At 35.6% G+C, this 26,839-nt stretch overlaps 1 protein-coding gene and 1 pseudogene across 1 annotated transcript in view; both read right to left on the bottom strand.

Annotated features, from left to right (window-relative positions):
- LOC102813160 (testican-3-like) overlaps positions 1-26,839 on the bottom strand; it is a 766,084-nt gene that overhangs the window by 560,374 nt on the left and 178,871 nt on the right. The gene's annotated exons all lie outside the window — the stretch shown is intronic.
- Positions 21,802-22,676, bottom strand: LOC102812785 (annotated as a pseudogene).

The following is a 26,839-nucleotide window of genomic DNA, read 5'->3' as shown; positions in this document are numbered from 1 at the left end:
AAAAGGAGGGGAGTGGTTGATCTTGCAGTCCAGACCATCAAGGGAGGACCCTGGGACCATAAAGGGAGAAGAATGGAGTGTGGGACACTATCCAGAGAAGCAGTGATATCAGAGATGGAGGTAGAGTTGATGATGTGGTGAGATGGAGCAGGGGGACTCTAGACAAGAGGGGCTGTGTGCTGGTTGCCAGGAGCCAGGCTTACAGGGATTCCCTTTGCTTGTTTGAATGATTATGTATCCCTGAGTGCTTTGGTATACATCAAAAAAAACCAAAAACACCACCACCACCAACAAAAAACACGGAATAGAAGCAAATGCTGTTAAGTGATGATGCATGGAGGAGATTGTAGTCATTGCAATGAAATGAAATATGATAGTATGAGTGTAAAGCTGTTGTTCTTCCATGTAAACTATCACTCAATTCACAATAAAAAACTTGAAAAAAAAATTCCAGCAAATACTGGCTTTATATTAGGTGGCCAACTATGTCTCTGTAATGACTGCAGGATTCACTTCAGTGAAAGTGTGTGTATTCCTGATTAATTCTCTGTATTTTCTTGTACCGATGTAGATGCTCAGAGAATGTTTCTTGCACTGGATCTTTGTGCTCTATCATACAGCTTATATCCTAAGAACCATGGGTTTTCAGGCCATCCCATCAGCCGAAAACAAAGCAGTCTTGGTTATCTTTGAGCTGTGACAGATCCATATCTTTGCAGATTTGAGAAAGAGTACAATTTTATCTAGAACTCAGTAGCAGTTTTTATCAGATCACTTTTATCGAATGATTTTGAACATCTTTGTTGGAGTCTAGTGATTTTCATTGGTTTCCAACAATTCTATGCATTATCCATTTTTTTTTTCTTTTAAGAAATTCCTTTACTGTTATAGTAGCTGTTATTAGATTCTGTTCCAAACAGTAATTAACCCTAAATAAGGAGCTCTGGTAGTGTAGTGGTCATGAACCGGGCTGCTAACCCCAAGGTTGGCAGTTCGAAACTATCAGCTGTTCCACGGGACAAGGATGAGGCTTTCTGCTCCTGTAAAGATTTACAGCGTCGAAAATCCTGCGCAGGGTCACTATGAGTCGGAACCGACTCCATGGTACTTAACAACAATAACACAGCCACACAGATATATTATCTACCTTTCTATATAGCAGAGTTTTTAAATATAGTAAAAAACAAACAAACATAATCAAGATAAAAATTCATTAAAGGTACATAGTAAGTATGTTGATGTATATATATTCTCATAATGCTTTCAAAGATATATATATATATATATATATATATATATATATGGAGCTCTGGTAGAGTAGTGGTTACGAATCGGGCTGTGAACCTCAAGGTCAGCAGTTCGAAACTACCAACTGTTCTGCGGGAGAAAGATGAGGCTTTCTGCTCCCGTAAAGAATTTCAAACCCTGTAATTCTTTAAAATTAAAATCGGAAACCCTGTACAGGGTCGCTATAAGTCGGAACTGACTCCAAGGCACATAACAACAACAACATGTATGTATGTATATATATACATATAAACACACTATCCTTGGCAATCCACAGGACATTAGTCAGGCATCCAGGAATAGTATCTGCTTAGAGACTTTTGGATCTCAAATTATATGACTTCTTGGGACTCACTTAAGCTGTTGTTGTTAAGTGCCATCTAGTTGGTTCCAACACATAGCGACCCTATAGGGTTTCCAAGGAGCAGCTGGTTAATGCCTCTTTGTGTTAATAGTGATGATTTTTTATTCTGGATTGTTTTGATTCTTAAAAGTAAGCATTTGTTTTATTGCTACTGTCATCATAAATTGAAGAATGTCATATCTAAAGATTTAAAGCCACCATCTGGGTTTCTGACTCACTACATGAGCAAACATTATGGTTCCTTATCATGCATGTTCTTGTTTGTTTGGCCTAACCTCAATCAAAACAGAATGGAGCATCATTGGCAATGTTGAGTCATTTATCTCTCTAAATTAACTTTTCTGCACAGTAAATTAGAGAAATGCAGTTCCCTTATTAAACAGATCTAATGGGATGCAAATCCTGATTGTAAATTGAGACTTGTAAGAGACATCAAAGGACAGCTGGTGGTGTATTGGATTACGTGTTGGATGACTAAGTGCAAAATGAGTAGTTCAAATCCACCAGTTGTTTCACAGGAGAAAGATGAACCTTTCTGCTCCCATAATGATTTAAAGTCTGAGAAACTCTTTGTAGGGTCACTATGAGTCAGAACCAACTCATTAACACACAACAATAAGAGACATCAAGATAGCAACATTGATTTTCTGCATATCACTGTCTATAAATTAACTAGCTAAAATAAATAATTACAATGTCACTACTACTTAGTACCCTTTCTTTCCCTCCTACTCAGCTGATAACACTTTATCTGAACTCTCTTTCATCCCTCAAGGACAAGTTAAACCAAAAACACCTCTGTTAACTCAAATACTTCTTTACCTGAAATTATCCACAGAAATGGTGCCAAAGTCTGTATCATTTTCACCCTATGGGCATGCTCAGAATTATATAAAATTATGAAATATTTCCTTAACCTACTATCGATGGCACTTAACAACAACAACAACTCATCCTGATGAGGCCTATTTGTTTATCAATATAAAGAGTTTTTTTGTTTTTTTTTTTGTTTGTTTGTTTGTTTTCCCTTTAGTCAAAGTTCCTCAGAAAAGCAAACTAAGTCCTTGCAGAAGAAAAGTTATTCCATTATGGGTGGTTAATCAAAAGGGGGAAATGTAAATGGAAACTTTAAAAATGAAGGCATTTTATCAAAGAATATAGAAAGGCAGAATCTATCTATATTCTTAGCAAGAGAAAGATAAGGATGCAAACAACTCGTTCCTACAAATAATGTGTTTATTACTATAATCATTTACTTCTGTAACCAAAATATCTGGCACCAATCACATAAGGAGTTTCATCACTCCCTCCTAGCCAAATGGCTGACTCTTAATTATCAGGGGATAACTGGTGGTACAGTGGTTTAAGTGCTCAGCTTTTAACCTTGTGACTGACTGTCCAAAGCAGAAAGATGTGGCAGTCTACTTCCATAATGATTTACAGTCTTGGAGACCCTACTCGGTAGTTCTACTCTGTACTCCAGATTATCTATGAGACAGACTTGACTAGACTGCATTTGTTGTTGTTGTTAAGTGCCTTCGAGTCGGTTCCGACCCATAGCGACCCTGTACTAGACTGCAGTGGTTTGTTTTTTGTTTGTATTTTTATTTTTGGTTTAATTATCAATAGACTTCAAGATGAAGAATTATCTATAACCTTCAAGACTGAAGATGATTTTATCTATAATCAATTATTAACTCCCTACATTTCCTTTGTTGTCTAAGTGTAAACAATGACAAAGTGCTTTGAAACTTTATTCAGCACTGCCCAGCTGGAAACTTATCATTCCACAATAAAACTCCATTTTAATTCATTTCTAAAACAGTACAAGATTTTCTTCTTTGACAGTGATACATGATTTAGTTAACCAGGGGTACAAAAAAACTTAATCTTACAGTGGTGGGAGCTAATTAAATGCCATCATGTTTAATTGACAGGACTCTGGAATGACACAGGAATTAATGAAATACATACAAAGCTACACACTATGGTAATTTTAAGTATTTATATAATGTATTTGAAGTCCTGGTGTGGCACTGTGAGTTAAAGCACCAGACTGCAAAGCCATTTGAACTGCAAGGTCGGTGATTCAAGCTCACCAGCTGCTCCTCGGAAACCCTATACAGGGTTACTATGGGTCAGAATCGATTTGATGGTACTTAACAACAACAACAAATAATGTATTTAAGGGTTTCATTGATTAAATTTTGTCCTTTTCTCTGCCCCCTGAAGTCACCAAAGATCATTGTCCAAACAATGAGCATTAAAAATTGAATGTATTTTTTCTTTTATTTTTTTTTTTTTAAGAAAGGATATTGGGCTAGCATTTAATGAATTCCACTTCAAATTATGATTGTCATTATCTATAATTTTTTTCATTCTGTATTAATTTTCCATTTTTGAATGATTTATTGAAATACATCAAAGTATCTATGAAAAAGTATGAATATTTTATTTGAAAAAAATACTGGAAGGTATTATCAAAATTGAAGCATAATTGTACATATAATTTTCCATATTAATTTTTACTTAATTGTGTATATTTTTGTCTGAGTTCTTACAAACACCATAATGTGATTATTACCTAGTCCTTACTTGCTGTCTTAGAATATGCAGACAAATATATTTATTCTTATATTCTATATCAATTTATGCTAGTGTTGCTGAAATATAAGTCTATTTTTTTTTTAAAGTGGTGATTACCAAATCTCCACTATTAACTTACTCCTTATAAAACATTTTATTTCCATCAATAAATAATGCAACCCAAGGTATACTTTTTCAAGGTCTCTTATCTCAATAATTTCAAATACCTTTTAACTTCGGCAGCTTTTGTTAAGTGTTCTTTCTCCCCGTGACTGACCTCTTCTATTCATTTTTTTTTTTCTATTCAGTAGCTGCCAACCTTCTCTTATCTATTGCTAAAAGTGAGCCTCACAATTTGCTTAACTCAGTGATTTTTAAAACTCTCTAAGGACGTCTAAGCTATAGCACATATACACTCTGTCTCTCTACCTCTCTGTCTCTCTCTTCCTCTCTCTCCGTGCATATATATGTATGTGTGTCTCACTATCATAATTTCTCTCTGAACATTACTTTTCAGATTCATTAAAGGGTCAGTGCAGAGTAAGCCTCACATTGCACAGAGTAATTAGAAGGTAAAATTCTACTAAAAACAAATGAACTTATTTCTAATTTTAAAAACAATTAAACAACTCTCAAAAGAGTTTAAAAGTCTCTATTGTATTGTATGCTAATTGTTTCAATGATGCCTAACTTTTGAGAATGGTCTGAATCAAACAAAATACTAATAAGGTCATTTAATTTTAAAATCTAATTATTAAAATAATCAATGAAATTTATGAAACAGATCTCTAAGAAACTGAATATGCTGTGATGCTATGCAAAATTTTCTATTTTTTTATATTTATATAATAACCTTCTTGGATTCAGTTCCTGTGTCATCCATCATCTTTCAGTCTCAAATTCCCATTCAGTTATGTAACGCCCTTATATGTCTCCTGACAACCTTGTATGTCGACATTTGAAACTCTTAGTCAGCCTTCTGTAATATTCCCAGTACTTTTGATCTCTAGTTCCAACAACCTCATCAATCTCTTTCCTTTTCTACTTAGGATGCTACTTTCCCAGCAAACCTCTCAGGTGGTTATTGTTTTCTCACTTACATTCCTCCTACAAAGGCCTAGAACTGGGATATGTGTCCTGCTGGCATCTCTAGTGACTGTCATGTTGCTGTTGTTAAGTGCGATTGAGTTGGTTACAGCCCATAGTGACCCTGTATCAGGTTTCCGAGGAGAGGGTGGTGAGTTTGAACCACAACATTTACTTTCAAACTGACTTCACTCCAGCGCATTAACCCACAGCATCACACCAGGGATCCAAAGCATTTCTGAGTCTCTCCCTTACTTCCCCCTAAAAATTCCTGACTTTGATTCTTTATTTACTAGAAACAGTCCTCCTTACTGCACTTAACTATTTAGAATATTTTTCTAACCTTGTGTTCTTTCCTTTTACTCCTTGAAAACTGACTCAATGAGTATCTCTCCACAATCATCCTTATCAAAATTATTGGTAATTTCATCATGAACACAGTTATTTGGCCTCCTTTTCTCTAGCACCACCCCACACACATACTTCAGTCACTAAGGTATCATATCTATGCTTTGCCATTACCAATAGCTACCATTGTTTTATAAACACAGTTTAATTATTTCATTTTCAGACATCACCTCATATCTCTCGTTTGCTTCCTCCATTATGCAAATCTACACAGACTTGGATCCACCACTGCCTTCAACATACTAATCCCATAGCATTTTAATATGACTTATCACAAACTATGTCTTTCATTCTTTTTCTACCAGTTTAAATTTTATAGTAAATTATTTAAATTTACTTCTGGCATATATTCACAACTCCCTTAATCCTCTCTTTTTTCAGCATACTTTCATGAATTGATCACAATTCAAGTTTAAGTCAAATCTCTTCTTTCTTCAAGTGTGACTGCACACATATATGTGTAGCTGAAGAAAAGCCCACAAACATTTAAATCTGTCTCAATTTAACTTACCTTAAGTGAAAGCTTAAGCTAGAATTCAGCAATTATTCTAGGAACTTTCTCTAGTCCATTCAATCTGCCACATTCTGAGAGACTATTTCAGATCTCTTCTCTCTTCAAGTGTATTCCCCACCCTCATTCACAGTTTATAATCTTTTTTCTCCATTTCTTAAAGAAAAAAAAACAAACAAAAATGAATACTAGATATTCCACAAGGTTCCCCAATCATTTGCACTCCTTTTTACAGCTAAAAAAGTATCTGGATACCAAAAATGTCTTCTAGTTTCTTCTCCTGGTATGGCACTGTAGGATCAGTTCTGCACTTTCAACTAAAAGGTCAGCAGTTCATACACACCAGTTGCTCTCGGGAAATGCTATACAGGGTTACTATGAGTCAGAACCTACTCAATGGCACTTACCCTTTATCTTTTTCAGTGTTTGTATGGTTGGTACAATCCTGGTCAAGTTATAGGTATTATACCTCATTGTCATCCCCAACACTTCTGTTCTGCAGAGGTCCCTCAATACTGTGATTTGACACTTCACAACCCCTAATAAAGTAAACTTATATTGTTTAAGAAATGTACATATGTGGAGAGGATTGTCATTTCTCATATTCTCTTATATGATTCTAGTCTCAGGATATGCACTTAAGGAATCTACTGTAAAGATGGGTAACTGAAAAATCCTAGTGGTGGTAGTGATTATGTGCTGTGGAGTCGGTTCCGACTCATAGAAACTCTGTACAGGGTTTCCAAGGCTGTAAATCTTTATGGGAGCAGAAAGCCTATCTTTCTACCCTAGAGCAGCTGGTAGTTTCAAATTGCTGACCTTGCAGTTTGCAGCCTGATTCCTAACCACAACACTACCAGAGCTCCTTTGTTGTTGTTGTTGTTGTTAAGTGCCGTTGAGTTGGTTCCGACCCACAGACCCTGTACAGGGTTTCCGAAGCTGTAAATCTTTACGGGAGCAAAAAGCCTCATCTTTCTTCCGCGGAACAGCTGGTAGTTTCAAACTGCTGACCTTGAGGTTTGCAGCCCGATTCGTAACCACTACGCTACCAGAGCTCCTTTAGAAGCGAGTTAATGACCCCAAAGTAAAAATATCAAAGGTGATAGGTAAATATTAGTCATAGAAACAATGCATATCACTATCATGTGCATTCTATATAATGTTATCAATAATGTAAAATATATAAAGAATCCTTAGTATTTGGAAGGAAGTTCACAATAAAAATTTTCTGGATGATTAATAAATATATTAATGAGCAGTACAAAGAAAGAAAATATAAACATAGCACAAAATTCCAGGGCATTTTAAATAAAATTATGACATAATTTCAATAGAATGTGTATGAACCATGTTGATAGAGAGCACTAGTATAAAAAGTTCATAATGAGTAAAATAACCAAATGAAGACTGCCAATTATATAAATGATATATACAATTTAATATATTGAGTGAGGTATTTTTCATTTTCTTTCATATTCAATTTTTTTCATTATCACAAGTATTCAGGATGGCATACAAATATATTTTATTCGATAAAAACCTATCGGTACTTAACGGACAAGAGAAATCTTAATCAAATTCAATGTAAAATAGCATTATTCCTTTTTCTCTTCCTGATACACAATGATATATTTCTAAATGTGGTTATATAAAACATGCACTTTGAAAATATCTTATATAAGAGGAAACAAAATTGAAAGAGTTCATCATCCTTTTTAGCTCCTTTGAAATTTGTTCCATTCAAGATCTGGTTTCAACTAGCTCCAAGTCAGGTAAAATGTAGAAATAGGAGAGCAATGAAAAAAAAAAAAAGGAAATCTGACAAAACTGCTTTGTAGAAAAAGAAAAGATTACTTTGTAGCATCATCAAGGTACCAATTGCCATACAAAATTATCCTAATCTATTGCTCCCTGGATTCTGTTCAACACTGATATTTTTTAATTAAAGGTCATATATTAGGTGAACTAAAGCAAACCGCAAATCACTACCACTGAGTAGGTTAGGACTCATAGCAACCCTATAGGACAGCATACAACTGCCCTATAGGTTTTCCAAGACTATAAATCTTCATGGAAGCAGACAGCCACATCTTTCTACTGTGGAGTGCCTGCTGGTTTCAAACCATGGACCTTTGGGCTATAAGCCGAGCACTTCAACAATTGTGACACCAGGACTCCTATATATTAGATGGTGGTAGTGGTGATTGTGTGCCACTCAGTAGTTCTAACTCACAGTGACCCTGTATAGGGTTTCCTAGACTGTAAATCTTTACTGGAGCAGAAAGCCTCATCTTTCTACTATGGAGCAGCTGACCGATTCAAAATGCTGACTTTACAGTTAACAACCCAGCTCATATCCACTACGTTAGTGTAAATCAAGAACTATCTAGGTATGTGTGCCTCTCGTTATACATGTATAAGCACATCCAAGGGCACTGGATAACTAGACTGTTCTCCTCTATTGTCAGGCTATTTCAGTATCAAGTGATTTGCCTACTTGATTATATTGATTTTGTATCTTAGCAGCAGGTAGAAAGAATCAATGCGAAAAGGTTATCATGTCAAGGGAAGAACTGCAAATCTTAGACCAATTGTTGTAGGAATGAAAAATACTTAAATTCAATGACACTGACAAACTAGAGTTAGTTGAGGCTTTTCCACCCCATTATAGTTTAAGCCATAGCATTTTAATTACTGACTTTTTAGGTTTGTATTTAAAAACTGTTTATGTCTTGTTTTACACAGTAGCATAACATTTTATTTTTGAATCCTGTATCTCTTCACAATTTACATTACCATACATTTCCATTTTGGGGTCCTTCTTAAATAATTTTTATTATTTTCTGACTTCTGGGTTTTACACTCAATAGACTACAAGGCTGCAAAAATAAAATGCCCAGGTTTACTTAACCATCCCAGGCATGTAATACTATCAGACCACCCTAATCACCTTGTCTAGGATAGAATGAGAATGTACATCAGTCAGGAATTGAACAGATGGTAAATTCGAGATTAACTGATAAAAATTTAATTAAAGAGATATTAAGAGAATAATGAGCAGGATATATATAGGAGACAAGCAAGGGCAAGTTAAACAATCAAGTTCAAGCAACAGGAGGAAACCCCATTACCTATTCTTCCTCCCCAAGGCATAGGGAGGCAACAGGCATGATATACTATCTATACAGAGCATTCAATCAATTGTTGGTTGGTTGGTTGGTTATGTGCCGTGGAGTTGGTTCCAACTCATAGCGACCCTGTACAGGTTTTCTGAGGCTGTAAATCTTTACGGGAGCAGAAAGCCTCATCTTTCTCCTGCGAAACAGCTGGTAGTTTCGAACTGTTGATCTTGCGGTTCACAGCCCAATTGTAACCACTACGCATGGGTAAAGGCAGAGAAGGTCTCTTTCCATGAAGAGAGGAAATGAACATCTCAGCATCTCTGATCTACAATGTTATGAACACCTCCTTGTGTTTCCCAAGTTCCAAACCCAATAGAGACATGGAAGAATATGAAATGTATTTTGTAAAATCTGAGGTCTAGACTAGAGAAGAAAAATGCAGAAAAAGGACAGGAAATCAAAAACAGAAGGTAAACATATCACAGAGTGCTGTTGCTGTTGTGGTTAAGTGTCATCCAGTCAGTTCTGATGAGGAGCAGCTGGTGGATTTGAACTGCTGACCTTGGGGTTCACAGCCCAGTGCTGATCATACAGTATCACACCAGGAGTACACAGATAAAAGAAAAAAATATTCTGTCTTGTTTTCAACCAGCTAAAATGAGATAAGTGAACCATCAGTCCCAATTAATAATGGCCCAATTTGGAGCAAAACAAACTGTTCAACGAGAAAAACCTAGAGAAGCTAGAAAGAAATCGAGTATCTGCTTGAAGACATTGGAGACCTAACAAATAAATGTAAAGACTTTGGAGAGAAAAGAAATTCAATGAAAAGAACCTGATACTACATGTCATCCTTCACCATAAGGCATCTAGCAAACTCTAAAGCTGCGAAACTGCTACGAAGCGGAATAGAATAGTTTCAAATGGATAGAGAATCTGAACGGAGGCTTTGCTCACTTCTTTGGACTGGCAGCTAAACACTTGAAGTATAGGATTTCTATGACAGCACAGATTAAGTATATAAGAACCCTGAAGACTGGGAAAGTCATATAAGTACATATCTGCATGTATCTCTTCTAGATAGTCAACAAATCATAAACAGGCACATAAAAACTAATCAGAAGTTTATAAAAGTGAAAGAATGTAATCATGTATCGAATGTGATTTTTTAAGTATATAATTATAATTAATTCACAATACAAAGTGGCTTCAACCAGAAGCTATGGTTGATTTTAAAGTTTACCTAAAATGATTAGAATCAAATACCTTATTTAAAAGTTTCCTTACCAGAATATCTCCATAATTACTTACAACGCGATGTGAGTCCTTACTTTTTTTTTTTTTTTTTTTGGTACTACAATATTAGATTTTAAAGAATGACTATCCATAAAGTTTGTTCTTAATTAAATAGATTCTTCCAGTGATACTAGAAAATTCTTAGTACTCTCTTCAAAAGGCTGTGCAGTTTTACAATTGAAACATTCTTGTGAATACTTTATACCATAAGAGACTATCTCATTTATTTTGACTGTGTCGGTATTTTATGATTGCTTATGTAGCATTTTCAACTTTAAAATTCATGTCAATGAATCCTTCTTAGCACCAGCTGCCATCCTAGTTAAATCTTAAATAGACAAATTGCTCATATTCCATGTACCAGTTATTCTTGAAAAAGCTTCATCAAAGTGGCATTATGTCCTGTTTTACAAGTACGTTGAGCTCCTTTTCTATCAGAAAAAAAAAAAAAAAAAAAGAACAACTTGACAGGAAATTAAAATGGAATGCTATTTTTCCTTGACTATATTTTTTACTTCTTCCTAAATGCTCAAATGCTGGGAGCAGCCCTATGACAAAGCTTTTCATATAATCCACACTGGAATTTCAAATTTCACTATCTCTTCTTTTTTATCTTTCTGCTTTTATCTCTTCTTATCCTTACTTGGATTATTCAGAACTCTAACTGGAGTCTCTGCCACCAATTAAGCCCTTCTGATTAATCTACATACCCAGTGATTGGGGCTTAATTGATAAGTTAACTGCAGCCATAAGATGAGAGGTACACAAATAATTATAATATATAAAATTTAGCTCACTGCATTTATAGGCTTTAAATATAGGAGGGCGGGGAAGCATCTTTAAATTCGACTATGAAAAGCCTAACTAATGCTAGTTCTGAACTTAAAGTGAAGCAAAATTTTGATTAGCTCTGTGATAATGTAGATAGATCCAAAGAAAGATGGTGTTGAAACAAATATTCATTTACTAAGCAGATAATCAGAGAATATGCATATGGACAAGCGAAGACTTTGGAGAACAGTAACAATGTGGAAGAATTCTAAATTAGAAAAAAAGTATTTAGGTCTCAGATATTACAGGTTATTTAAAAGTCTTTGGGGATTTTCATTTTCATCTTTGTTATAAGTTACTTTAACCATCTTAAACTGAAATGGCACAGAACTTTGTCAGAAGAATGATAAGGAAAATTATCTGTTAGTATTATATATTATGACCAAATAACTTTGAAATAGTTTCTATGAATTTTTATGGAAGATTTTAAATCATTCTGAGGAATATTTACAAAAACATATGTGAGAAATAATAAAGTAAGCATGACAGAGGAAAGGCCTTATGACTGATATCTGTTGCAGACTTGTTTGAGAGATATGGTTTTAAAATTGAATTTGAAATGTATAGGTAAGAAATCTAATGTCTACAACTTTCCAACATACACATTATTCTCTACTGTCTTATTTGTTACATAATTTCCATTATATTTGGTTTATATGAAAGTAATTTTGTACTTTCCCTTCCCCCAAAAAATACGGAGAGATATATGATAGAGCTTCAAAATGTTTGTGCAAAATTGAATTAAAAGATATTGAAATTTTCCCATGCACTTTTTGAAATATATATATCCATTTAGGAACATATATCCATAAGTGAATTTGTTTACAAATATAGAGATTTTCTTTGAAAATATCATCAGTTAAATCATCCCAGAATATAGTGTCTATATACAGTCATGGACTCCTGGTGTGGTACTATAGGATCAGCACTAATCTCTGAAACACAAGGTCAGCAATTCAAACCCACCAGCTGCTCCTTGAAAACCCTATAGTGGGTCACTATAAGTTGGAACTCCTTCAACAGCACTTAACAGCAGCAACAATGCAATCATATATGAATATGGTGTTATAAAAAGGGGAACACCACATGAACTTGCATCTAAAGTCAAGGAGCATCTAGGGCTACCAGAAGTCAACAAGGAAGGATCGTCCTCTAAAACAAACAGAAGGAAAGTATAGTTATAAAATGGGGATGGCAATATTTTACCCTTAAGTGTTGCTATGGAGATTAAATTATCTAATTTTGCAAAGTAACAGGCACAGAGTCAAGTTATAAAAATATTAGATACTATTATGATTATGATTAATACTTATAATTATGATTAATGCTTATATCTAAAAATATTTTGTGAGAACAAGAACTAAATTGAAGTTTCTGACTAGTATGTGAATGTACAAATGACTTAAAAACCTGGTAATTATTATTAAAATGCTTCTTAATTTTACAAATTTTGTAAATACATATTAAATATTTCATAAATCATTCTGAATATTTGTGCATACTAATTTATGTTAAAATATCTAGTCAAGACAAAAGGCAAAAGATATCATCTTATCTTCACCCTAGTGTTTACCATTTGTGATCAAATTTGTTTGCTAAATTTTACCAAACCTTGTATAATCCCTAATTACTTGCTTGTTGTTGTTGTTGCTTTGTTGTTGTTAAGTGCCATTGAGTCGGTTCAGACCCATAGTGACCCTGTACAGGGTTTCCAAGGCTGTAAATCTTTATGGGAGCCGAAAGCCTCATCTTTCTCCCACAGAGCAGCTGGGAGTTTTGAACTGCTGACCTTACGATTTGCAGCCCAATTCGTAACCACTACATTACCAGAGCTCCTTATGTTGTTGTTGCTAGGTGGCTTCTAATTGGTTCCAACTCATAGCTCCTCTGTGCACAAGAGAATAAAACACTGCCCAGTCCTGCATCATCCTCACAACTGTTGCGCTTAAGCTCATTATTGTTGTTACTATGTACAGCTATTTCATTTGAGGTCTTGCCCATTTTGGATGACCCTCCACTTTACAAAACATGATCTGCTTCTCCAGAGATTGGTCCATCCTAACAATATGTCCAAAGTATAAGAATCAAATCTCATCATAGTCTCTTCTAAGGAGAAATCCATCCATACTTCTTCCAAAATAGATTTGTTTGCTCTTCTGGTAGTACATGCTGATTTCAATACATTTCCCTAACACTCTAATTCCACCAGTCATCTGTCAGCTTGTTGTACTGTGGTGGTTTATGTATTGCTGTGATGCTGGAAACTATGCCATCAGTACTTTAATTATTAGTGAGGTCACCCATAGTGAACAAGTTTCAACCAAGCTTCCTTACTAAATCAGCCTAAGGAGAGGCAGACCACTTCTGAACGGATAGCCAGTGAAGACTTTATGAATAGTATGGAAACACTGTCAGGTATAGTGTAGAAGGATGAGTTTTCTCAGACTAGAAGACACTCAAAATGTGACTGGGGAAAGATTTCAAAGTAGAGTTGACTGACCATAATGACATGAGTGGGGTAATGCTTTCAGGACCTCTGTTTGCTGATGTGGCACAACTCAAAGTGAGAAGTAACAGTTGCAAAAATCCAATAAGAATCAGAACATGGAAAGTATGAAGTGTGAATCTAGGAAAATTGGAAGTCATCAAAAGGCAGTGGAATGTATAAAGTTCAATATCCTAGGCATTAGTGAGCTGAAATGGACTAGTACTGGTCATTCTGAATCAGACAATAATATGATTTACTTTGCCTAAAACAACAAATTGAGGAGGTCTCATTAATGGTGTCTCATTAATCATAAAAAAATAATAATATCTATTTTGAATAACAATGCTGTGTGATAAAATAATATCCATACACCTACAAGGAAGATCAGTTAATACCAACATTATTTAAAATTGCCCACCAACATTCAAATTTATGCACCAGTCGCTAAAGCCAATGATGAAGAAACTAAAGAATTTCAATTTTTTTCAGTCAATGAAGAAGTTTGATCCACCTGAACTTGGTCAAACATACAATGAAGATGCATTGATAAATACTGGTGACTGGTGTAAAAAAGGGGGGTGGGGGGGAAACCAGGAAGGATCATTAGTTGGAAAATGTGTTGGGAAGATGGAAAATTTTTCAAGATCAATGACGTATTCACCTTAAATGCCTTGTTTCAACAATATAAATGGCAATTATGCATGAGTACCTCACCAGATAAAATTCACAGTAATTAAACCATCTACAGCTGTAAGAAAAGATGGAGTCCTTGTGTCGTGCTGTGGGATAAAGCATTGGACCATAAAGTGGGTTTTAACCACAAAGTCGGTGGCACAAACACACCAGTCGCTTTTTGAAAGCCCTACACAGGGTCTCTATGGAGAAGATCAATATCATGAATTTAGAAACCATCACAAAAACATATTTAATGCATTACTCACTCATGACCAAAGACCAGAAGAGTTCTAGGATGACAGCAAAATCATAGATGCAGAAAAAAAAAAAAGTCATTAAGAAAACAGTTAAGAAAGAAAAGACAATGGCTGCCGGAACAGTCTCTCAGGTAAATTAAAGCAACTGGAAGAAATGATGATATAAAAGAGCTGATTAAATTAAAGGAATATAATGAAATGTACAAAGACCTGGAGCTAGAACACCAAAAGGTAACAACATTCTCCAAAGCTGAAAGAATTAAAGAAAAAAAAAAAAAAAATCAAACATCAGCTTACAACATTAAATAATTCCATAGACATATATTTAATGATGCAGAAAGTATCAAAAGAAGATATTCAACTATTGCAAGAGGTAGCATATGATCTTGGATTAATGGTACTGAAGGAAGACATCCAAGCTCCACTGAAGACAGTGTTAAAAACAAGGTTCCAGGAATTGATGGAATACAAATTGAAATGTTCAATAAAGTGATGCAGCACTGGAGGCATTCACGTGTTTATGCCAAGAAATTTGGAAGACAACTACCTAGTCAATATACGAGAAAATATGTGTGCCTATCATAAAGAGAAATGACCTAACGAAATGTGGAAATCATTGAATATCATCAGTATCGCTTGAAAGTAAAATGTTGCTAAAGATAATTCAAAGCAATTGTAACTTTGCATAAGCAGAGAGCTGCCAGAAATTCAAGCCAGATTCAGAAGAGGACAGTGAATGAGAGATATTATTGAAGATGTAAGATGGATTTTGGTTGAAAACAGAATATCAGGAAGATGTTTACTTGAGCTTCATTAATTATTCAAAGGAATGCAACTTTGTGAAACATATCAAACCGTGGATAACACTGCAAATAACATTCTGGAACACACGGTTGTGCTCACGATGAACCTGGTTATAAACAAGAGTCCTTTGAATAGAACAAGGCCATACGGAATGGTTTAAAATAAGGAAAGGTTTGAATCAGGGTTGTATTCTTTCACTATACACATTCAATCTTTACAATACACAAGTAATCCAAGTAACTGGATTATATGAAGAAGAATGTGGAATCAGGAGAAGAGGAAGACTCATAGAGGGAAGCCTTCAGTATGGATTTCCCCTTAATGAAAAGAAAACAAAAATCCTTACAAGTGGATGAATAAAAAATATCATGATAAACAGAGAGACATCTGAAGTTGTGAAAGACTTTAGTTTGCTTATATTCATAGTCAACACCCATGGAATCAAAAATCATGAAATCAAAGAACTTACTGTTTTAGGCAAAAATGCTACGAAAGTGTTGGTAAAGAATAGCATCTCCCTTAGTCACTGTCCAGCTTTCATATGCTTATTTGCTGTTGTTGTTGCTAACTGCCCTCAAGTTCCTTACAACTCATAGCAACCCATAGGGTTTCTGAGGAGCAGCTGGTGGATTTGAACTGCTGACCTTGCCGTGAAAACTGATCTTGTGGTACAGTGCATTATCCTGCAATGTGACACCAGTTAATCCTTTCTGATATGCTTATTAGGAGTCTGAATACTGTAAATTAGATTGTTGTTCTTGTTAGGGTCAGCCAAATTTGTTCTGACTCATACCAATATTATGCACAACAGCACAAAGCACTATGTCTCAGGGGACAAATTCCTCCTGATAATAGCTGAAATATGAGCTATAAATAAAAAGTCTCACCATTCGGGCATCTAAGAGGCATTCTGGCTGTATTTCATCCAACACTGATTTGTTTGTTCTTCTGACCATCCTTGGTACTTTTAATATTCTTCTCCAACACCATAACCAAATGCATAAATTTTTCTACAGTCTTCCTTATTCAGTGACCAACTTTCATATGCATATGAGGTATAGGAAATACCATGGTTTGGGTCAGGAGCCCCTTTGTCCTCAAACTTACATCTTTGCTCTTGAACACTTTAAATAAATTGAGTGCAGCAAATTTGCTAATATAATATATATCATTTGATTTCTTGCTTCCACGAATGTTGATAGTGGTTTCAAGTAAAATAAAGCCTTTAATGACTTCAAACTTTCTCCATTTACTGTGATGTTATTTATTGGTCCAGAGGTGAATATATTTGTTTCCATTACATTTCCATTACATTTGTTTCCATTCCATTCCATTACATCCTTGAACATATCCCACCTGCATTTACAAATTATATCAAGACCAGATTTAATGCATTAAACACTAATAACTGATTACATCAAGACCCTAATACAGGAAGAAAGCAAAAGGTCATTAAGTATACAAAAAAGAATGCAAAGACCAAAATGGACTTCAGAAAAAACTCTGAAACTTGCTATCTAGTGTAGAGATTATAAACCAAATGGAAGAAAGGAGAGAAAAAGAGTTGAACAGAATATTTCAAAGAGGAGCTTGAGAAGACAAAGTAAATTATTATAATGAAATGTGCAAAGACCCTGAGTTAGAAAATCAAAAGGGAAGAACACACTCAGCATTTTTCAAACTGAAAGAATCCAAGCCTCAACTTGCAACATACATGAATTCTATGCCCAAAATATTGAATGATGCACGAAGCACCAAAATAAGATGGAAGGAATACCGAATTACTGTGCCAAAATTAAATGGTTGGTTTTCAACCATTTGAAGAGGCAGCATATGATCAAGGGTCAAAGTTACTGAAGGAAGAAGTCCAAGGTACACTGAAGACACTGGCAAATAACAAGGTTCTGGTAATGGATGGAATACAAATTGAAAACTTTCAACAAACTGATGTGGTACTGGAGGCATTCACTAATCTATGCCAAGAAATTTCATTGGAAAAGATCCATTATTTGTGCCCATTCAAACAAAATGAGTAAATCATTTGACATTATCATTAATAACATATGCAAGCATTGCTGACGTCAAATATAATCTTCGCTCAAAGCAGAGATAAAAAATTATTACCTGTGCTTTATTGACTGTGCAAATGGCTTTCAACTGCGTTGATCATGCAAAGCTATGGACAACACTGTCAAGAATAGATATTCCAGAACACTTCATTGTACTCATGAGGAACCTGAACATAGACAAAGAGGCAGCTGTGAAAACAGAACAAAGGGGCACTGAATGCTTAAAATTAGGCAAAGTGAGTGCCAGAGTTGTGTTCTTTCACCACACTTGTTTAATCTGTATGCTAAACAAATAATCTGAGAAGGTGGATTTTATGAAGAAGAGCATAGCATCAGGATTGGCGGAAGACTCAGTAACCATCTGTGATTTGCAGATGATAACCTTCCTTGCTAGAAGTGAAGTGGACTTAAAATATTTCTGATAAAAATCAAACATCACAGCCTTCAGTATGGGTTATACCTCGATGTGGTTTAGGTTGGGTATCTTTAATTCACAAACATATTTTATCTCTTAAACACTTTAGTGATGTCTTTTGTTGCTGATTTGCCTAATGTAATATTGATTGAAAATCAGAAAAGGTGTGTCCTTTGATTTCTTCACTGCTGCTTCCATGAATATTAATTTTGTATCCAAATAAAATGATAGTTTTAGCAACTTCAATCTTTTCTCCATTTAACAAGATACTTTATGCTTCAGTTGTAAGGATTTTCCTTTTATTTATACTGAAGTGAATCCATACTGAAGGCTATAGTCTCTATTCTTCTTCCATAAATACTTCAAGTCTTTTGGGATAACAACATCTAGAGTTGGGTAGTGTAGTGGTTACGAATCAGGCTGTTAACCTTAAGGTCAGCGGTTCGAAACTACCAGCCGCTCCACGGGAGAAAGATGAGGCTTTCTACTCCCGTAAAGATTTACACCCTCGGAAACCCTGTACAGGGTCTCTATGGGTCAGAACCGACTGGACAGCACTTAACACCACAGAGTTAGGTAATATGCATATGGCAGGTAGTTAATGAGACTTCCTCCAATTCTGATAATGCATTCTTCATATAATCCAGTTTCTCAGATTATTCAGCACATAGATTGAATAAATATGACAAGAGGATGCAACCATGATTTACATCATTCCTGATTTTAAGCCTCTAATATCTCCTTGTTCTGTTCTAATGGCTGCCTTCTTGATCTACATAGAAGTTCCTCATGAGCACAACTAAGTGCTCTGGAATTTCCATTCTTCACAACATTAATGATAGTCTGTTATGATTGATATTGTTGAATGCTTTGTGTATTCAATAACACACAGGAAAAGATCTTTCTGGTATTCTCTGTTTGCAACAAAGATCTATCTGATGTCAGCAGTGATATCCCTCATTCCGCATCTTCTTATGAATACAGCTTGACTTTCTGGCAGCTCCCTGATGATGTACTGCAACAATCATTTTTATTTATCATCTGCAAAATTTTACTTGCCTGTGATATTTAATGATTTTATTCAATGATTTCCACATCCCATTGTCTAACTTTTCTTTGGAAACAAATATGGATCTATTTCAATCCGTTTACCATGTTGCTTTCTTCCAAATGTCTTGGCATAGACAAATAAGTACCTTGTGCTGTATCACTTTGCTGAAACATTTCAATTTGTATTCCATAAACTAGAACCTTGTTTTCCTCCAATGCCTTAAGTGTAGTTGGACTTCTTCCTTCAATATTTGGTTCTTAATCATATGCTACCTTTTGAAATAGTTGGACATACAGCAATTTGTTTGGTACAGTGACTCTGTAGATTCTTACAATCTTCTTTTGATGCTTCTTGTGTCGTCCAATATTTAATTGATAGAATCCTTCAATTTTAAACTGCAAATGGAGGTTTGATTTTTTTCTTTAGTTCTTTCTGTTTGAGAAATGCTGAGTATGTTCTTTACTTTTGCTGTCCTAACTACAGATCTTTGCACTTTTCATCATAATACTTTGTCTTGCTAAGCCACTCTTGGAATTTATCTATTCAGCTCTTTAATGTCATCATTTCTTCCAGTTGCTTTAGCTTCTTTATATTCAAGAGCAAATTTCAAAGTCTCTTCTCACATCTATTTAGGTCATTTCTTGTCTTTTTAATGATCTTTTGTTTTCTTCATGTGTGTTATTCTTGATGTTGTCTCACAATTCCACTGTTCTTCATACATTAATATGCAATGCATAAAATCTGTTTGTGAGATGATCTCTAAATTCAGGTGAGGTATACACCAGCTGCTCCTTGGAAACCCTATACAAGGTCACTATGGGTCGGAATCGACTTGATGGAACTTAACAACAACAACAACATACTGGAGATTATATTTTCACTCTCTTGGACTTGTTTTAATCTTTTTCAGCTTCAGCCTGAAACTACATTTAAACAATTAATGTTCTGTTCCACCACAGCCTTGTTTTGGCTGATGATACTTTGCTTCTCCATGGTATATTGTCACAGAGTTAAGTAAATTTTAATCCTGTGCATTACATCTGGTGAGGGTCATGAGTACAGTTGTGTTTGTGTTGCTGAAAAAATGGTATTTGTAATGGATAAGTCATGGTCTTGCAAATTATTTCGTATAATATTCATGATCATTTCTATCACCAAGGATGTTTTTTCCAACTATGAGTTCTTCCTCTTTGTGTCCAACTTTCACATTCCAATTACCAGAAACTATCACTGCATCTTCATCAAGTTTAGACTGAAAAAGTTGGCAGATTTCTTCATTACTGGATTTAGTGGTATTGAATAATGTCGTAGTAACTGGCCTTCCTTGCAAAGTGTGTAGATATTTTCCTATTACTGACAGCTTTGTACTTCAAGATAGTTCTTGAAATGCTTTAGATGATTAAATCACACAATTCTCTTTCAGTTTGTCATTCATGGTATAGTAAACCACATGCTTGTGTAATTCAAAATGGCCAATACTAAGCAGTCCATTTTAGCTCACTAAATGGACTTTTTTTTTTTTTTAAATAAAAGAAATCTACCATTTAATGAAATATAGCCAATCTGTATTTCAAATCTGTCAAATAGTGTTCAAAAGTAACTGTCATTGACACTGTCATAGGGCTAAAATTTTATTAGGTGACCCAAGTATAATTAAGAACGTCAGAAGGGATTTATATCGCTAAGCTTCCTTCTACTATAGTCGGATCCCAGGTATTATACAGAATACAAGAACTGAAATCAATGGTGTTGACACCACCTTTTTGATGCAAAAACCCATGAATTAATTCAAAAGTTAATATATTATTACCTAATTACAGGAAGAAACAGATTGTCTTTTTTCATCTCCATTTTTGTGTTCTTCATGTTTACCAGAGTACCCAAAAGTACATGGACCCAGAACATTCATTGTTACTAATAATTCAGATTTTTACACATCACCTTTCAGAGGGAAGAAAGATATTAAGGCAGCATTCACTAGAAAGAACATTCAATGGGAAATAAGATTCAAACCAAACAAACTGCTTGGTTGATTTTATTCTTTCCTTCCACTGTTAGATTAACTTTACCAGCTGTGTTCTTCAAGTACAACTGGGATGTAGTACTTACACTTTAGAGGTGGAAATAGAAGGCAAAGACAGTTTTGGGATCAAATATGTCATGTTTCTCACAGAGGCAATTTCATGGGATATTATGCATTCTGAAGGATGCTGAATGGAGGACAAAGGATCCTCCAGGCTATTCCAAGGCAAAAGTCCATTTCGCTAGAATGCTGCACACTTTGAAAGACCTGAAACTACCCCCTGCTGCTGGGATTCACCTACATCAAAGGGGTCAGAGACACTGTTCTCCTTCCACCAGGCCTTTGTTCTACAAGGAGGAAGAAGGTGTGTGACTGCAGGCAACTCCACAGCTGTTGATGTAGATGAAGTAATGAGTTTTTCTCAGTTCTTCACTGAGCTGCACATAGGAACCATGAATCTGATTCTACACTTTTAAGAATGGCTCCAGCCAGGTAGGTACACTAGTCCTGTCCTACAGATGTTTCTCCTTATCCTTCCTGTTCTAACAGCCTCTGGCATGATTCCATCACAATTTCTTCCATTATTTTTGGCTTTAAGATATCTTTGATCTGATGTGGAAGGAACACTTCATAGCAGTACAGGATACTGGTATCATACATCATCATCCTCTGAGTTACAATCAAGACTACGCAGTTCTAAAACCACTTCTTGATCACCTTTTGATCAACAAGTGATACAGGCTCCATGTTTGCAATGGAGCCCCCTGCCTCATCTTTGTGCTCAGGTGTTGGGTAGATCCAAATGAAGCCACTGTTACCCAGAATAACTGGGGCACCACATGGCAAGTCATGGAAGTGAGTCTTCTGCCATTTTACCAGGGAGGGAGAAACTTAGACCAAAACACCCTGGCCTAGTTTTCCATATTTTAGACTCCTTGTGTGAAAACAACAGCTCCATCAGAGAACACTGCCCAGACCTCAGCACTGATAAGGTTCCCCTCCTGCAAGAAGCCTCTGATTGCAAGTTCATCTTCTGCAAATCTTCTCCTCACCTCTCCTCCAGGAAGGTTCATGAATGAAAGAAGCAAGACTGAATACAGCCTGAAATTGGTCTCCACCTTCCACCTCTTCTGTTGAACCGCTCTGATTCTTCCCGCTACAATGTCTCCAACTTCACCTCTGGTCTTCAAAGCTTTCACACAAATCAACTTGTTGACTCTTTCCACAGAGCCAGCCACAGAGGCTATGAGTTTCTCTTCCGTCATATAGGTTCCATGGCCCCGCATGAAACCCATGTCTGTAGTGATTGTGTCCCCAGTCACTACCAAGTGTTTTTTGATCTCGCATCCCAGGTTCTCATTAACAGGCTTACGAGCAACGGGAAACCTCATTTCCATCGTCATCTTGGCAGCAATTACTTCTCACTAAATGGGCTCCTGCTGGGGCACTACAGGATAAGCATTGGACTGCAAACCAAAAGGTCAGCAGTTCAAATCCAACAGCCATTCCTCAGAAACCCTATACAGGGTCACTGTGAGTCGAAACAGTGTTAAAGCACTTAACAACAACAAAAATGCCTAGGTATTGATTTTATACATTCCATTTTTCCTAGATTCGTGTTCACACATTCCTGGTAATGATTATTGATGGATGATTGCAGCTGGTTTTCTCATGCTGAGTTGTTTCCCATCAGGAAACAATGGTCTCAAAAGTTTTGCTCCATCCACATCATTAAAGTGAACCATACTTAGAGAAGGCATCTTATTTTGAGTGCCCTCCAAACAGTAGGGCTCATCTTCCAGCACAATTCCAGACAATATTCTGCAGCTGCTCGTAAGATTTTCAGTTGCTAATCTGTCATATAACGTCTGCCTCTACTTCTTCCTAGTTTATCTTAGTCTTGAAACTCACCTGAAACCTGTCCACCATGGGTGACCCTGCTAATATTTAAAATTCCTGTTATATATAACTCTATAAAATTCCAACACACAAACCGTTACAGTATGACAAATTGACACACTAGTGATGAATTCCTTATCATATAGAACATGATTTGAAAGGGTTATAACAATTCATTCTAACATGCTTTAAAAAACAAAAACAAAAACACATTGTTATTATTTTAAATTTCTTTATTGTAACTGGGATGAATCGGCTTTCCACTGAATGATTCATAATTGTTTTGTACAGTATTGATTACAATACCCACAGTGTAAAAGCCTTCTTCCTACTACTTCCCGCTTGAATTTAACATTTCCTTTATTTTTTTTTTCCTTTCCTATACCTTCCTTCCTTCTGAATTTTACTCCTTTGCAAATGTTACCTTCTTGCTTCCCTGTGGTTGAATTCATATCTCTCTGATTTTTTTATTCACCTTATACACCTGTCTGTTTTTAGACTGGAGTCATGGTGTTGTGCTGTGGGATAAAGCACTGGACCACAGGGTCAGTTTGGACCACAAGGTCGGTGGTTCAAACTCACTAGCCACTCCTTGGAAACCCTATTCAGGGTCCTATGAGTTGGAAGAGACTTGCTGGCACTTAACTAATTTAACTATTGTTAGACTGGAAGTTGAACCACAGCAGTAATTTCAGTCTCAGGACTGAAGGGTATCTCAAGGGCTCCATCAGTTTCTATCTTATCAATAAGGCTAGTCTTTTTTATGATATTGAGTTTTATTTTACATTTGGCTCCCACTCTATCCAGGACTTCTATTGTGATCACTTTAAGAGCAATTAACATTAGGAGACAAGCATTAGTTCTTCTTGTTTCTGGGTATTGGAGGCTGGAGTTCATATGATACATTAGTCATTTGGAATAATTATTCCCTTGCATTTTTAAAAATTTTTTAAATTTTATTTGCTCAATATGTAAGACACAATAGGTGTTCCTTAGATGGCCTCTCACACTCTGACTTTTCATACCCCAGTAGTTGTCACTAAAGTAGGATGTAGAACATTATAACAAGGTTTAGCCAATTAACAATGGTGTTCCCTGAAAGTATGGTCTTGAGTCCTCAGTCACTGCGACTCATTGTGTGAAGGGGTTTGGTTAGAAATTTCAATTACTTTGCCTCTGAATGTTCTATTGTATTAATGACTATAGGATGGTAAGGAAAAATTATATTACACAACAATAGAAAACTTTATTATAAGTATCAAAATGTGAAGCTATTGTAGCTCAACATTTTCTCCATATATTCAAGGACTATACACTTTTGAAGGCTAAGTTGCTATCTGTCACCTTTCACTGAGTCCTCGTATGGCTCTGCGAGCTAATGCTCTGGACTGTAAGGTTGGTTTGAACCACAAGGTCTGTGGTTCAAGCTCACCAGCTATTCATCAGAAACCCTATACAAGGTCACAGTGAGTCAGAACTGACTCCACAGCACTTAACGACCACAAAAACAACCTATCTCTGAATGATCCTGAGCTCTTCAATTTACACCACAACAAAGTGGCAGTTTTAGCATCATTAAAGGACTCCAGTTGTGTTCCTTTCAATGTTCTTTTTAATTTTGAGAACAAAAAGTTGTATGAAGAGGAAAGATCAGAGAGGTAGGTGGGTATGGTAAGATTTCTCAAGGAAATTTTACCAGTACAGTCCATGCTACCCTTGAAGAATGAGCAGGTGCTCGGCCATCAGGGAAACAAATTCCTGGCACAACTTCCATGACATTTTTCTCACCAATGCACTTTGTCATTTTCTTAAAAATTCTTCCTTGTAAATTTCCATCACAGTCCCATGTCTTTTAAGAAAATATATCAAGATTATTTCTTTGGAATTCTAAAAGCAGTTGCCATACCTTCTGAACTAACTTCAACTGGTTCAGGTGCACTGATCAAAGTAAGGATAAGTGTATTACTGGGAAAACCTGCTTGCAACAATCTGTTGATGCATTTGTTGTTTTTAAGTGCCACTGAGTCAGTTTCAACACACAGAGACCCTGTGGAGGGTTTCACAAACTGTCACACTTTACAGGAGCAGAAAGACTCATCTTCTCATCTCTGTCCCTCAGAACAGCTGGTGAGCTTGAACAGCCAACCTTGTCGTTAGCAATACAGTGTCTATCCTCTTTAGCCAAAGATGCAGATGTAGTATGTTTAAACAAATCTTGTTTGGTATAAACTCATGCATATATAAACACAAACCTAGTAGGCAATCTGTTTTACTTACCCTGGTATTTGCAGCACATATAATTTCATATTTAGAAATATACTCTGTCGAACCGATATATATTCCTGGATGTAGTCCATTAACCTTCCTATTCCTGATCAATATGAAAGCGTATCTATGTAGCAACTTGTAGATGTTATTGTTATTCTAGTTATTGCAGGATTGTGTATGTTTAGTATTTACCTTTGGTAACTTTAACTCTTGTGCTCCTACCAGTATGTTCCTTGATCATTCTGTGCTGACCTCTCCCTTACTTACTTTCCCTTCACCCAAGTTAATACTTGGCTACTCTCTATTTCACATGAATGAAAGGGATCATGTATGTTACTTTAAAATTCAAATACTATACAGAAAAATAGTCCTCTGGACTGTTAACTACAAAGTCAGTGGCTCAAACCCACTAGTTACTCCTCAAAAACCTTATACAGGATCTCTATAAATCAGAACCAACTCAATAGCACTTAACAACAGCAACATAGATTTAAAAATTATCTTCAGTGTTACCATATAATTTCAACATAGTAACAACTTGGTGTGAATGAAGATTAATTATCTAAAATATACATAAATAGCAAACACATTTTTCTTCAGAATATTAGAATGCCTAACTTCAGTAGATTATTTGTGCTTCTCACCATTCAGTGGGTTTAGGTAGCCATCCCACAAATCTCAAATCCATAATATTATACAGAAAACAAATGATTTTCCTTCAATTTAAATCAATAATGAATAAAAGGTGTACACATATAAACCTGAACATATATTTAACTAAGCTAAAAGTCATAGAAATATGCAATAGTCAACATGGGTTCCAGAATACTACCATTTGTTGCAATGGACTTTTTCAGATTAAAGAAGCTTATATTTATCCTTTCCTATAAAAGGCTGGATGATAATTATTTCCCATACAAGTTTTTCTTTTAGCCAGTTCTCATCTCTCTTATTCAAGCATCCTCAATTTATCTTCCCTTGAGTTTTGTGTTTTAGTCTTAGGTAAGATGCCAGAATCCATTAGTGCCTCATAGAGATTTCTTCTCCAGTTTCAACTAAGAAAAAGGAATGTGGATGAGATTAGTTTTTCTACTTTAGAGTTAAATCAAATAACAGGAAGCAATGGTAAGAGATAAGAAGAGAATATTGAAAGAGATAGTAGAGCAAAAAACTTTATCTGACAGAATTCCTTGTATTATATGAATACATAACAAACTTTTATTCTATTTACTTCTAGTCCTAGGTAAAATGTGATCAATTCATCATATTCACCTACTAAATCCACATATTCTCATCCTTAAGGAAGCAGAGACAAAACAGTGATCGTATGCTGTTTCAAAAGCATTAAGTCAATATAGAGTTGCTTTGAAAGTTTCACAAATTACTACAACATGTCATG

The sequence above is a fragment of the Chrysochloris asiatica genome, unplaced genomic scaffold (genome assembly GCF_000296735.1).
Source record: "Chrysochloris asiatica unplaced genomic scaffold, ChrAsi1.0 scaffold00066, whole genome shotgun sequence".
In the NCBI taxonomy this organism is placed as follows: Eukaryota; Metazoa; Chordata; class Mammalia; order Afrosoricida; family Chrysochloridae; genus Chrysochloris; species Chrysochloris asiatica.
This window is presented reverse-complemented; position numbering and strand designations above follow the sequence as displayed.